Raw genomic sequence first — 14,361 nt, 5'->3', positions numbered from 1 at the left:
AGCTGCCCAAGGCCCCCGGTCTCTTGCTGATTCACTTAATCCTGCTCACGTGAAATCATGAGTTTCTGGCTGGGATCCCAACTGACTGAAACCAAGAAACAAAACAAAAATCATTAGAATCCATATCCTTTGGTGCACTGCCCAAAATGCTTGTGATCCCAGCAGAGAGTGTCATCAGTATCAGCCATGGCCAAGGTGCCACTCTACGTCCCTGGTGGATAATGTGAATCAACACAGTACTTCCTTGTCCTCCCAGCACACCTGTTGTCCTTGGCAAAGCTGATTTTTGTTCTTGAGATCCACTCCTACTTTATTGTGTGGCAGCAGTGGACAGCTCTGGGCTGGGGGGACACCCTGGAGCAGAAGTCAGAGAGTCTCCCGCCTTTGCTCCTCTGCACACTCTCTTACCAGCTGTGTGCCACCGTGACTCACTTGTGACTGCAGATTATGTCACATCACATCTGCAGTATAACCACAATTATAAGACATTTTCCTGAAACAAGGATAGAGAAAGGGTTACAAATTTCGAATCAAAAGAGGAAATAACTTTAATTGTAAAGGACCGTGCCTTGAATCAGCTCCAAAGACACTTCTTTTCCTGAGGATGAAGTTACCTGCGGAGGATCCATTTATTTTAATTACAGTGGCCATCACTTTAAAATATCATATGTGTCTGTGTATCTGAAACAATCAGGTATGTAGGAGGTAGGATTAAGATTTTAATTTTAACACTTCACTTTAGGTAAGAAAGAAAAAGAGAGAAGTAGGATATAAAAGTAACAATAACAAAGATTTGAAGAATTTGTTTCATAAAATATAATACTGGGGCACCTGGAGGGCTCAGCGGTTGAGCATCTGCCTTTGGCTCAGGGCGTGAGCCTGGAGTTCCGAGATCGAGTCCCACATCAGGCTTCCTGCTGGGAGCCTGCTTCTCCCTCTGCCTGTGTCTCTGCCTCTCTTTCTCTATGTCTTTCATGAATAAGTACATAAAATATTAAAAACAAATATATATATATATATATATATATATAGGAAGGAAGAATTTCCTTCAAAAGAAAAATCAGTTTGGGGATATGCTGTCCTAACTCTACTGAAGGAAAATAGAAAATATTAGTACATTTTTTTCTAAATAAAACATTAGAAAACAAAGGGATGGGAATTAACAATATCTTAAAATAATCATAGACTTTAGTTTCATTGTATTTTTGTTGAACAGGAGAAAACAAAATCTAATTTTATCAAGGTTTTATGTGAATATTAAAACTTATTTCGACATCACTATGCCTTTAATGTGGAATTTTAATTCCATTACCATCTTTTAGAATTGTATTTGTTAAAAGTACTTTTTAAAAAAAAAATGGAATCTCTTATTTGTTTTTCATACTATCAAGAATACCTAAGATAATCAATAGAGAAAAGCTGAAAATAATGACAGTTAATTTTTATTATGCATTTATTATGAATCAAGCACTGGGCTAGAAGCTTCATATTGATTAGCTGTTTCATCTCAGGTTACAACAGGTTACATTTATTCACATTTAATACAGAATTTGGAATGCTTGATGCACCCTAATTTACTTAATCATCACGTCAACTCTACAAGGTAAGGACTTGTACTATCTTCCCTTGCGGAATCTGGAGCACACGGCAGCTAAGCAACTTGCTTATAGATGCAGGAACTGGTTGATGCCATAGTGGTATAGGAATCCCAAACCTGCTCTCACAGACAAGCCACTTCATCATCTACATTTAACAAAGGAAGAAATTGAGTCCTAACAGTTCAGTAATTTTTCAGAAATTGAGTCCTAACAGTTCAGTAATTTTTCTAAAGTTATACACAAGAAATTAATGGAGATAGGTTATAAATAAAGGTTAATTTTAATGTTCTAATAGTTAAATTAGAAATGAAAGCCACTAGATCACTGGGTCTGAAAACCCCAGAAGCACAGATGTCCTGTGACCAGGCAGCCAATGGCACAGAGAGGCTGGGATAAATGACCCACAGACCCCATGAGCTGGAGACCCCAAGTTTTTTCTGACGCACTGAGCCATATCCATTTGGATCTAACATACCTGAACTGGAGATAAAGAGACCAGAGAGTTGTTTTCTTCTATTACTTCACAGACCGCTTTTCTGGTGATAAATTCTGGACCGTTTGGAAAGTTACTAAACTCTATGCCTTGACCCTTAAAAGACTATTTCCAGTCACAGTGCTGGAATTAATATGCAAATGAACAGAAGTCAGGGCACTTTCTCACAGAGCAGCTGCCTCATGTATAGACAAAGCTGAGCTTATAGTATAGGCAATGCTTCATATAGAGTCGCCGTAAGTCAAAATCATTTTCAGGTTTTTCTTGGTGTGAACAAAGTTAATGTTCATTCTAATAACCTCATACACTTAAAATCTTAATTTTTCATTTTAAAATTAAGTGTGTGCGTATATTTAGAGATTGGAAGCTAACATTCTAGGATTATAAAAATCAAATGCTTTTTTCATGAGAGAAGAAAGACCTCAAGGCTGTAATACCCCCTTTAATATCATTTTTCAGTTCTGCACTATATAACTATCCTTTGGAAAAAAAAAAAAGCACTTATGATGCTGAGCCAGTATTTTGAACTCTGTATTAGTGAGCTCGCTCCATAAGATTAATCTGTGGATTTGGTAAAACATAAAGCAATTATTTAAATCAGAACCTCTATCTGGAAATGTACTTTGCAAATACATGTTCAATAGTGCAAAACTTATATATGTGTTCATTAACAGAGGTGAAGATTAGACCCTGGGTATTTATTAATAACTTAATAATAATAAATTATAATCTCTGAAATCCAAAGTTAACTTTTTCAAATTATTGCTTGAAAAAAAATATATTTGTCCTACAGGAACTATGAACATGGAAGTATATCCCCAAGCTGAACTCCTCATCAGATGCACCCCTTCATGCCTGAAGAGCAGGGCAGAGGGTGGTGGCCACTGGCCTGGCCTCTGTATTTACTGTATGTGGTAATTGTTCAACGGTGAACTGTCACTTTTTTTTAAAAGAGGCAAAGGACATATGCCCCAAAGGGGCTTTTAACAATTTTAGATTAAATTTTCTCCAAGGAAAACATAATTCTTTATGTCATAAAACTGTAACCTTCAGTTTGGGCAGTAAACATGCTGAATTCTGGGCTCAGTTTCATTACTACTAACCTGCAGCCCTGTGGCATCCACTTTCCCGATTCACTTCTGCAGAAACGAAAATACGAAGTGGTGGTGGGAAGCAATATAACCCTTCAGTTTTTAAATAATGCTGAATAATACTGAAAGTGAATTGAAGTAAATTTGCCAAAATATTCAGAATAAGAGAGTAGCTCAATTCCATTAGTTTCTTAATGATAGCAGAATAAACTGACATAGTAATAAATCTTTATTTATTACTCTGTCAAACTATCCCACTTTGATATAGTCAACTCAAAAACAGTTTATTGAATAACTGCTATGTATACCAGGCATTATGTTAGGATCATGGGCAAATAACATGGGTAGGTTCCAATTACTTCTCTTGAGGTCCCAGCACACATGGAGAAAAACAAGCCAAGCCAACAGAAGAACTGTCAACTAAAGTAAAACATGATTAATGAATATCAAATGCATTTTTTGTTCAGAAGTAGATAAGCTGGTCTTAACATTCATAGCGAGAGACAAGGGACCTAGAGTAGTCTCAACAATCTTGAAAAGAAGAACAATGTTAAAGGACTTATAATACCCAATTTAATAACCTGCTGCAGTAATCAGGACTGTGTGGTACCGATTAATGGAAGACATGTTCATCAACAGAACGGAGAATCCAGAAATAAGCCTATATATTATTTCTTTTTTTTCAAGTTTGAGTAGAACACTCAAGGATAAAAATAAATGTTTTTTCAACAAATAGTAACTAGGAAACTGAAAATCCACATGCAAAATAATGAGTTTGGATGCCAACCTCATACTGAATGCAAAAATCACAACCAGTGGGCCTAACACCTAAATGTAAAAGCTAAAACTACAACTCTTGGAGGGAATGCATGTGGATAAATCTTCCTAATTTTGGATTAGGAAACAATATCTTAGATACGATAGTGAAAGCGCAAGAAATGAAAGAAAACTTAGAAAAATTAGACTTCATCAATACCTAAAATACTTGTGCTTCAAAGGAGTCGTTTGACAGTGTGAAATGACAATCCACAGCATGGGAGGAGATGCTTGTAAATAATATCCTGAGAAGGAACTCGAGTTTGGAATATGTGTAAAGACCTCTTACAGCTCAACAATTAAAAAGACAAGTAACTCAACTGAAAAATAAGCAAAGGACCAGAGCGGACATTTATCCAAAAAGATATGCTAACAGTCAGTAAGCACATGAGAAGATGCTCAGCCTTAGTCATTAAAGAAATGCAAATCACACTACACTGAGATACCCCTTCACAATCACTTGGATGGCTATGGTCATAAATCATAGGGACAGTGGAGCACCCGGGTGGCTCAGTGGTTGGGCATCTGTCATTGGGGCAAGTCATGATCCTGAAGTCCTGGGATAGAGTCCCAGGACTTGATCAAGCTTCCTGCAGGGAGCCTTCTTCTCCTTCTGCCTATGTCTCTGCCTTTCTTTCTGTGTCTTTCATGAATAAATAACTAAAATCTTAAAAAAGAAAAAAAAAGACAATGACTAGTTTGGTGAGGACGTGGAGAAATCAGAACCCTCATATCTTTGTTGGTGGGAATGCAGAATGTTGCAGCCTTTTTGGAAAACAGTTGTGTTGTTCCTCAGAAAGTGAAGCATTCACCCTATGACAGCCATTCTACTCCTATGTGCTTACTCAAGAGAACTGGAAACAGGTGTACACAAAAATTTGCACACTAATAATCATGGGAGCATTCTCCTAACAGCTGAAAGGTAGAATCGACCCTATGCGTGCTACATGCTACAGATACATACACAGTACATGGTACATGCTGTAATGCACATGGCAACAACCCAAGTGAAAGAAATCAGGGCATTTCATATAAATATAATCATATAGTAGGTGGTCCTCTGTGTCCCACCATCCTCCTCAGCAGGCCCTGGGTCTGACTCAGCGGGGGTTGAGTAAATGCTTGCTGAGCTGTTCAGCAGAAGAGTGGGGCAGGCATAGAGGCTGCAGCATGTTTTTCATCCAGTCAGTAATAAATTAAGGATTTTCCCACTTAGCTCTCTTAAGTATGTTCTTAAGTAAATAAGGGGCAAACCTCTCACGTTTTGCTTTACTTCAGGATATATATTTTCCTTTCAACAAGTCCACGAGAATGCCATAGGTACTGATGGTCTTTCTAACCCCATGACTCCATGAAGATGTTCTTGCTTGCTAGTGTCTGGGCCTTTGCTTGAGGTATTCCCTCTCCATGGCTCTGCCTTTCCTTGCTGATGCTAACTCAACCTCAGAGGAGCCTTCCCTGATTCTCACATAAAGCTGTCTACACCCACCATCCAGGAACATAAGCCATTTATCTTCCTCTATGAGATCAAACCTTGCTCAGAGCACATGTCCATTTGCTTTCCATCGTTGAATGGCAAGTTCACGGGGCACATGTTGGTCTCCGCACTCATATCTTCACAGCCTCAGACAGGGATTTTCACAGACTCAGTGCTCTTGAATAATAAACCATCCTATTTATGGTTTATCGAGGGATGAATACAATTTTTTGGAACTTGGAGACTGGAAAAAAACAAAAAACCTCTTCATGCTGTATTTAAACATGAAAATCATCTTACTTGTACCTGACTTTGTATGATTAAACATATATATGTTTTGGTTTATTTGTGGAAAAATGCATTCCAAATTATATTCTACAGTTTGATGTTCTACAGTATTTTATATCATTTCATTCCCCACATGGGCCATCTGCCAAGGGAAGGACACATACTCTCTTCCTGAAATCATGGGGCTAATAATATTGTTTTTTTAATTTTTCAGTAGGCATTTATTTTTCATTATGCAGGCATGTATAGAATTATTACCAAATATTATCATTTAACTTTCATGTTATTAAATTTATGACTGTATGTACCTGATACCATAAATAGATTAAAATTTCCTTGAGGGCAGAGTTTGCATGTTGGTAATCTTTATACACTACAAAAAAGTACTCAGCATGGACTCCATAAATATTTCAATATCTAATCATCTAATTACACTTTTAAAAATATATGAAATCGTATATCCACTTTATTTTTTTTTTCGTATATCCACTTTAAATGCTTTTCCCCAAAATAAACAAAATAAAATTACCAAATTCACTGAAGTTACTGACTTCCTGCTTTTTTAAATCCACATAATATATTATATTGTTATATTTAAAAACAGGAGTATTGTTACTCTTAATATATTGTTTCCTGTCACTTTACTTCAAGATGACCAGTTATTAGTAATATTTTATACTATCACCAGGATGAATATGGATAGCCTAAAATAAATTAGTGTTTGGTCACAGTTGTATATCTAGGACGAGTCAGTTATGTTTATTATTGGTTCCATTTTCTATTTATCATCATTTATAGGGTAATTTAAGATCATTACTAGTCTAAAAATTAACTAAGTGAGATACCCTTCTGCTAAGCATTTAAAAGCTGTGTTGGAAACACAGTTGGATGGCATGCTACACATAATATGCATCGATACATGAACTCAGACTCCTCATGTGATGCTTTATGTAGTTCTGAAAGCTTGGAAAAGTGACTCAGTCATAAGCTTGACATCAAGACTACAACACCATAGGTTTTTGTGAGTTGAAAATTATTAGACCAGCAAAGAGCATTTTGTATTAATCAATTGTCTGCCTTCGGGAAAAATCTGCTTGCCTCTGTGCCATGCACTGTCTACTTTGAGAGCGTCAATAGACTTTAGTGTTGAGGTAGAAATGACATTTTTGCTTCCACTTCACCAATGGCCAGTTCAAGGTCTTATCTACAGGTGGAAGTCACACACAAGGGTTTACACCAGAGTTGTGCCACCACTAACTGCTTTAGGAAGGAGACGTTCTCCCAACATGTCTGGAAATGAGGGCAGTTATCTGTGAAAAGAGCCATGAGGGAGTGTCAGCTGGTACTCCTGGAAATTTTATCAGATCAGAAAATAAATCCAAGATAGAACACATCCTACCTTATATCCACAGAAGTCTGACAGGAAAATCCTATTTTTCTAACCCGGGTGAGGGTGGGAATTAAATTAAAGACTAACTATGTAAACATTTCATATGATTTACATAAGCAATCATCTAAACAATCAACAATAAAGTAGGTATAGTAGTAATCATAATAGCTACCATTTGTGGAAAGCCTATTATGCACCAAACCCTTTATTATTTTGTTTAATATGCACAACATCTATGTGAGGTAAGAATCACTAGAATTTCCAATTTCCAAATGAGAAAGTAAGAGTAAGAAAGATTAATAACTTTATCCCATAGCACATGTTTAAGAGTGTTGGGGATGGAGCCAGGATTTCAAACCATGAGTACTTGATCTTAAACTCCTGGTTTCCCTTCTCACAAGGTGTGAGGATGGTCACTGCGTCCTTCTTTCTCCCTACAGGCAGCTCTCACCTGTTGAGGTGGTGTCAGTCCATGCTGGTACCTGAGGGAGGGCTGAGGGTCCGTGCACTGTCCCCCATTTCTGTGTCACCTGCCTGGCAGGGATCCTTTGCATGCTGTTGGTCAGGCTGGGGAAATGGAGAGATACGGGAAGTAGTACAAGGGACGAGTCAATAGATTGATCAAATGATTAGATTGAAAAATTGGATGCATTGGGATAATGGTGGTTTTGTAGAAGTAAACGGTAGCTTTCAGGGGGTGTATTTTAGTAAAATGGGGTGTGTTTAGTGTGGAGAGCTTACCAGATGTGCAGAAGGAATATTCCTGCATGGATTTAGAAATGTGTGTAGTCCTTACAACAGGGATCAAGGCCAGATGTGTGAATAATGTATCTGGAAATATCAAAGCCCAGGAAATAGGTGGTATTTTTGAGATTTGAAGTTTGAAGAATTGCAGGAAATGATTACATAAGAGATGAAGGATGGGAGATGAGTCAGAAAAGAAGGAAATGGAAAGTGGGAGTTGAAACCAATCCTCAGTGACTTTCAAAAGGGAAGTCACTGATGTTGATTAAAAATGAGCCACTTGCTTTGCTTACTGGGGGGTCCTGTACAGGAAAACCTTTCTGCGAGATGGTGCCAGGGTCGGGATGACAGCACCTGGCATTTGATGCTGATCGTGCACTCTGCTCATGCTGGGCACACAACTTCCCAGTTAATCCTTACAGTGACTTTATAGAAAGTTGGTTCACACTCGATGAATTGGTCTGAGAGACAAGTGTCATGACCCTAGTATCTGTAGGGTTCGCCTGGTGACAACCCAATCTCTACAACTGATTGTGAATTACACATGGGCACAGGACTCATGATCTGACTTATCTACACACTTTTGACTTGCCTCAAAAAGAGATGGGGGATGGCTAAAACCTACTGACAACTTCCATTTTTGAGTAATTACTTTGTCCATTAATCTGCTAAGCTCTTTAAAAAGGTTAATTAATTTAATCCTATGGTGACCGAATGACACAAGCGTATTTATTCCCCTATTATTACAGGAATCGGATCTGAAGGTGAATGACTAGGTGTGTCGTGCATCTGACATACCTCATAAGTATTAGAAGTGGGATTCGACTGCAGGAGGGCCGGTTTCTTAAGAAAGACACGTGACCATCTGGAAAGGTTTCCATGAAGGCAGAAGGAGAAGAGAATTGATGGCAATACTGTAACTAATACTGATGATAACAATCAGAAGATAAGAAAAGAGGAATAAATCTTGGTGGTGAAGAAATAGAAGCACAGATAAATTTCATAGCTCCGCCCCCATCCTAAATTCCAGCTGCAAGTCCAGTGATGGACCAAAAATTTGGTATAAGGAAGTTCTTGTGGCATAAAAAATAGAGGGAAACTGAAGATCTGGTCAACATGCCTGTAGGTGGAACCAGCATCTGTGCACAGGAAAGCCTGGACACGGAGGAAAGGGGTGATGCTACCAAGAAGGGCAGGGAAGCTAGGGGGAAAGCTCATGGGGCTTTGGACGAGGCCCAGGAGGGGAGCCCTTTGCCTCTAGGATGGGAGGAAAACAAGCAAATGGGAAAACATGAAGGGATGTTTAAAGATAGCTGAGATCATAACAATGTGCTCAGTGGAATAGGACATCATATTCTGGGCCAGCTTATGATTTAATGCAACGAAGAGTGAACATAAAACAAATAGAAGGGTTCCCACACAGCAGAGAGAGCAGAAACCTTGGGACCAGAGATCACCACAGTGGTCCTGGACAACAGGCAAGCAAGCCAAGAACTCCACAGTGCAGACAGATGGAAGACTCAGAATGGCGGCCACAGCACTGGGGCAGGGCCAGGGGCACAGGTGGGCACACGAGTATGTTCCCAAAGCATCCTGTTCTCCTCTCATGACCTCGCCACACTTCCTGGGGTTACTTATTGGAGATCTTTTACCAGTTGCTGTAGTCTCTGTGGGGCAGGAACTGGGACTCTCCCACTAACTGCTGTATTCCCAGCACACAGCACACCTGGGCTAGGACACACGCTTTGGATATGGGATTTTCTCCCCATTTCCCATCAGCCCCGAAGCAGACTTTTCATGTTCTCATGGAGAAAGATTGCCGAAGTCCTTCATAATCAGGTAACGTCTTTACAATGAGATGCTCCCACTAGAAATTTTCACTTGTTGGCATTTGCCTGTCAGAAATCTCTTAGCCCAGCAGTTCTTATGCAAATCATCCAGGGACCTTGTTAGAATGTCAGTTGTGATTTATTTCCAGGGTGAGATCCAAGTGTCTGCATCGTGTAGAAGCTACCGAGGAACGCTACTTGTCTATATTTAATGCATGGAGTACCAGGGACTTACTCCATAGATCCCAGGTAAACCAAGTCCTCGCTGGTTCTGACCCAACCATCTCTAAGCCTTCTGGCATTTATGCAAGTCCGGTTCTTGGGCCTCCTCCCTTGCTGGCTTTTGACCTGTGTGTGGATCTCACTCTAATATTTCTTATATATTTTGAGTCTGGCCTGCCCACCCAAAATCAATGGCACCTTTGTTCTAATCTTTCAGACCAATCATGTGTTTCCTGAACCATAATTCTGCCTTGAGTACCTATTTCTGGTCCACCAATATCAAGAAGGCACTAGTGAAGATGAAGAAACCTGATCTTCCAAGTCAAAGCAGGTAAAGCCCTTTGTCACGTGGTCCAAATAACTTGGATTTGTCACTTTTGACCTTAAGACCTAAGTCAGAAGTGAGCCTTATCCTTGTCCTCAGTTCTACTCACTCCTCTAATCTTGGTAAGTGAAAACCATTACCGGGAACTTCAGCTGCAATTCTGTTCTATTGATCAGTGAAAGGAGACCATACCACTTATTGAACAATAATTTGTTGAACCTTAAGAGGCTTTTCCACCCTAAAGGGTCAGAGAAGCCCCCCCTGGGGCCTGTCACTTTTGTGAATCTTGAAAGGAGAATCTTTCAACAGAAAAGATTCAAGCCTAGGAAGAAGGATGACCTCAAAAATATTGGTTTGAGGGAGTGTGATACAATCAGCAGAGTAGGTTAATTCAGCAAATGGTTGGCAGGAAGTGTTGGGAAATGAAGTTAAGAAGGTAAAGGGGAAGAGATACCTGGAGTCTTCCCCGTGGTGAGAAATCGGGATTTTTGTTCTGGACAAAGGGCTTTCTTGTTCTAAGGAAGCAGTAACTAAGGGTCTCCCTTCCCACCTGTTTCTCACTGATTTCTTCCTATCATACAACTCAGGTCTTGGGATTGTGGTCTGACTGATGGGAGCACAGGTGGGAAGGGCCAAGTGCACACCCCGAAGCCCTCTTCCTGCCACCACAGCTCTCAGAGTCCACTTGGATGGGGCACTGCTAGCTAGCAGGAGAAGTGACAGGAGCCAGAAGTTTGTCCTCAAGGGAAGAGACAAGTCAATGCAAACCTAACTTTTCTTTGGATACTCCATGGAGCAAATCCAGAACCTAGCAGGTTTCTGGAGAATTCCATAAGACAAAATAGGATTAAATTCTGGAAAAGTGTAAGAAGGAAATGTGGGTTTATAGGAAGATTTTTAGTACTAATGAGAGCTCACTACAAGAAAATAGGTAGTGAAATAGTGAGTTTCCCACTGGGATACTGTTTCCAATATCAGAGTGACTGTGCAATGTGGTTTCTAGGCTCCTCCTGGCACATGGGATAGCCCTAAAAGTACTGAGCTATTGATTGATTGCTAATTGCTGAAGACAGCGTTAACTCGGACCTGATCCTTTTGAGCCATGCAGGATTGAGTCACTCTGTGGAATACATTTATACACCAAAGCACACTGCTCAAAACCCATTGAGACACCAGTAGTTGAGGTCACAGAGTGAAAAGTACAGAAGGGAGTGTTCCCTCCATTCAAGTCAGAGCGCCCCTAAAGACCTGTGTCTTCCTATCAAGAACACGTTGACCTTTATTCTGTAGAGTCAACTCTATTCAAGGAGTTTTATTTGTGCTCTATTTCAGCTGTAACAAGTCACTACAAATGACCTAAAATAACACAAATACATTATTTTGTGGGTCTGGAATCTGAGGTCAGAGATCAGCTTCACTAGGCCAAGGGCAGGGGTCAGCGGGCTTGGCTTCCTTCAGAGGCTCCTGGGGGCCACTGCGTCCTTGCCTGTCCCATTCTCAGAGCTCTATTTCTGCACTCAGCACCACTCCTCCATCCTCGAAGGCAGCAGAGTTGCATCTCCAAGTCTCCCTCATCCTTGCACTGTCTTCTGCCCTTTAGAGTGGACTCCCCCATGGCCTCCCTCCTACCAGGACCTTTGTGATAACAGGTCGTCAAAATCAAGGGAGGAGCTATTAATATGCTATTACCTAATAATATTGAAAAGCTCATCCTTTGCAGCAAAAGACTATTTGAAAAAAAAATGGTGTTTGTCTTTTAATGACATCCAGCCTGAGACCCAGGTCTCTCACACCTGCATGAGAAGATGATACGGAACCACTCAGTTCTGGCCATTTCAGCTGCAATGAGAATCACCACTGCACCATCTATTTGCCAGTCCTGTCTGGAGAAGGTCGCTTGGCATCACTGCAGTGACCTAATTACGCCAGGCATGAGGGACGTGCAGCCAAGAATTTTTTTTTAGCCTATGCTGCATTTTTAAAGTGTCCATAATCAGCAATTGATGATTAATGGATGTAAATCACTCCGCCAAGATCATTTCAGTTCATGTGGCCACCACTCCCTTCTCTCTCCACCTGCAGTTTACCATCTAGAATTATTAAACACAGATCTGTCTGTACAGATGAGTTCTACAGAAAGTGGTCCTCCAGCCTGGCTAAGCATCAGAGTTACCTGAGAAGTGTTTTTACAGACAGATTTCCAGGTGTCACCTCAGACCTGGCGTTGTTAGGAGTAGGCTGTCAGGTCTTTAGTTTTTAAATGGCTCTCCTGTGACTCCTGTGATTTAGCAGACCCGTGGACTGGCATTTGGCCTCAGTCTGCTCCGAAAAACAGCCCTTTCCTGGACTTCCAATCATCCTATAAACATTCTCAACATTATTCTGGAGGTTGCAGGGTTTTTTAGAAGCAACTTATACAGTCTCTAGCTCATTTTGAGACATTTAGACTTTTCCAGTTTTAGTTTTGTCAACCATTCTGCATGCTCAGATTTTGAAAGTCTAGTCCATTGTTGTGCTCTGAGTCCTGAGAATTCCTCCAGGTGCTGTTCACCCCATAACAACCCACAGAACTTTCCATTATATCCAAGCTGTAAATGACTGAACCTACCTCTCTTGACCTTGTGTAAGGATTTCCTTAGCTCTCTTGTCCCACAGTTAGAGTTTGCATTTCAACTCTAGCTCTCAATTATCCTTGAATTGTATGTAGTGTGTTTTTATTAGATTTCCCTTGACCTTTCATAGGAGAGAAATAATGGATGTGGAAGGACAGAGGCAGAGTTAAGAAGTCCCATCTTCTGATCTTGAGGACTTACATTCATTCCCGAACTTGGCCAAGCCCTAGAGAAGCTAAGTTGTGTGTAGTATGGGTGCCATGAACTGTGTCCTTTCTCTACGTGTGGAACTACTGTCAAGTATCCCTTTGGCTTCCATTTATCTAAACTGAATTTCTGTATTTTCTACAGGTTTAAACATTTGAGTTCCTTTAATCCCAGCCAACCTGCTCTCAATGCAACATTTCCTAACACCAATGACAGTACCTGGTCAGGCCTTGTCTAGGTATAGATGCAAGATCATCCCCCCCTTCCATGGCTGGTACAAATGCCACTGCTCATCTTGACAGCTGTCTCCGAGGGTGGAGTCCTCTGATTTCTGTGCTGCCCCAATCTGAAGATCCTTCTGTCTGATTCATACCATGTATTTCTAGAAGGCAGGATGCAGTGCTTATTCAGAAACCACTCTGACATGTGTCCATTATTCAGAATTTTCCTAAACTAAATGCTTGAAGGTTTTACACCTGTCCCAGTTTTTAAAAATAAAATTTTGTTTTGTTTGCAAAAAACAAACAAACAAACAAACAAACAACAACAAAAAACAAAACATGCTCTACTTGGTATGCTGTGTTTCAGAAGTATATGCTTAAATCCAAGGGATGATGGAGATGGAAAGTTATGAGTTATTAGCACAGCCAGGGGTGAGGATTGCTGTTCAGACACACACAGAATGGGGTGGGGCTGGAGGAGGAGAGCGTTCAGCAGAGGTCCTGCATGTTCTGATTTTGTCCACATCCGAAACACCACTCTTGAGTTCCAGTGCTTACCACTCTTCTGTCCTTGGCAGTAAACACACAAAGGTGTCCCTCCACCCTAGTGTACCCACACAAATCACCACCGTCATGTCATTCCACAACACTGCCAGGATTCATCCTCATTTCCACGTCCCTGAAAATGTCGAGAAAAGTGGAAAATATCATTTTTCTTCCTAATAGCTATTTCAACCTCTTAATGCCAGGGGAAATATACAACGTCATGCCACAAAGGTTACCAAGGCCCCTGACACCCTGAGTGTGTGGTGGTTAAGCCACAGCAGCCACTGAGGCATGACCTGTGCAGGACTACTATGACATCAGAGCTATGGAGCCAGCCCTCTGGGAACTGACAGCCTGGATGGAGGCTGAGTTCATTCCCATCTAGTGAATCCATGAGTTTTAGAAGCATCCTTGCTAAAACAACCTTATATAGTTGCTTGGCCAGATCTAGAATCTTAGAACCCAAATGGACATCTAAGATTATTTTTTGAGAGCCAGGGTG

The 14,361-nt window shown here is 40.5% G+C and overlaps 1 long non-coding RNA gene across 2 annotated transcripts; it reads right to left on the bottom strand.

Moving 5' to 3' along the window:
- Window positions 1–1,568: 1,568 nt before the first annotated feature.
- Window positions 1,569–14,099, bottom strand: LOC118352395 (uncharacterized). Of its 2 annotated transcripts, XR_007406185.1 has the most exons (4): window positions 13,872–14,099; window positions 13,312–13,474; window positions 5,532–5,719; window positions 1,569–1,743 (listed from the first exon to the last, which is right to left on the bottom strand). It is a non-coding gene; the product is annotated as an uncharacterized LOC118352395 (long non-coding RNA). The 2 variants fall into 2 exon arrangements; XR_004809438.2 differs by lacking the exons at window positions 1,569–1,743; window positions 5,532–5,719 and adding an exon at window positions 7,605–7,720.
- Window positions 14,100–14,361: the final 262 nt, after the last annotated feature.

The sequence above is a fragment of the Canis lupus genome, chromosome 26 (genome assembly GCF_003254725.2).
Source record: "Canis lupus dingo isolate Sandy chromosome 26, ASM325472v2, whole genome shotgun sequence".
NCBI classification, from domain to species: Eukaryota; Metazoa; Chordata; class Mammalia; order Carnivora; family Canidae; genus Canis; species Canis lupus.
This window is presented reverse-complemented; position numbering and strand designations above follow the sequence as displayed.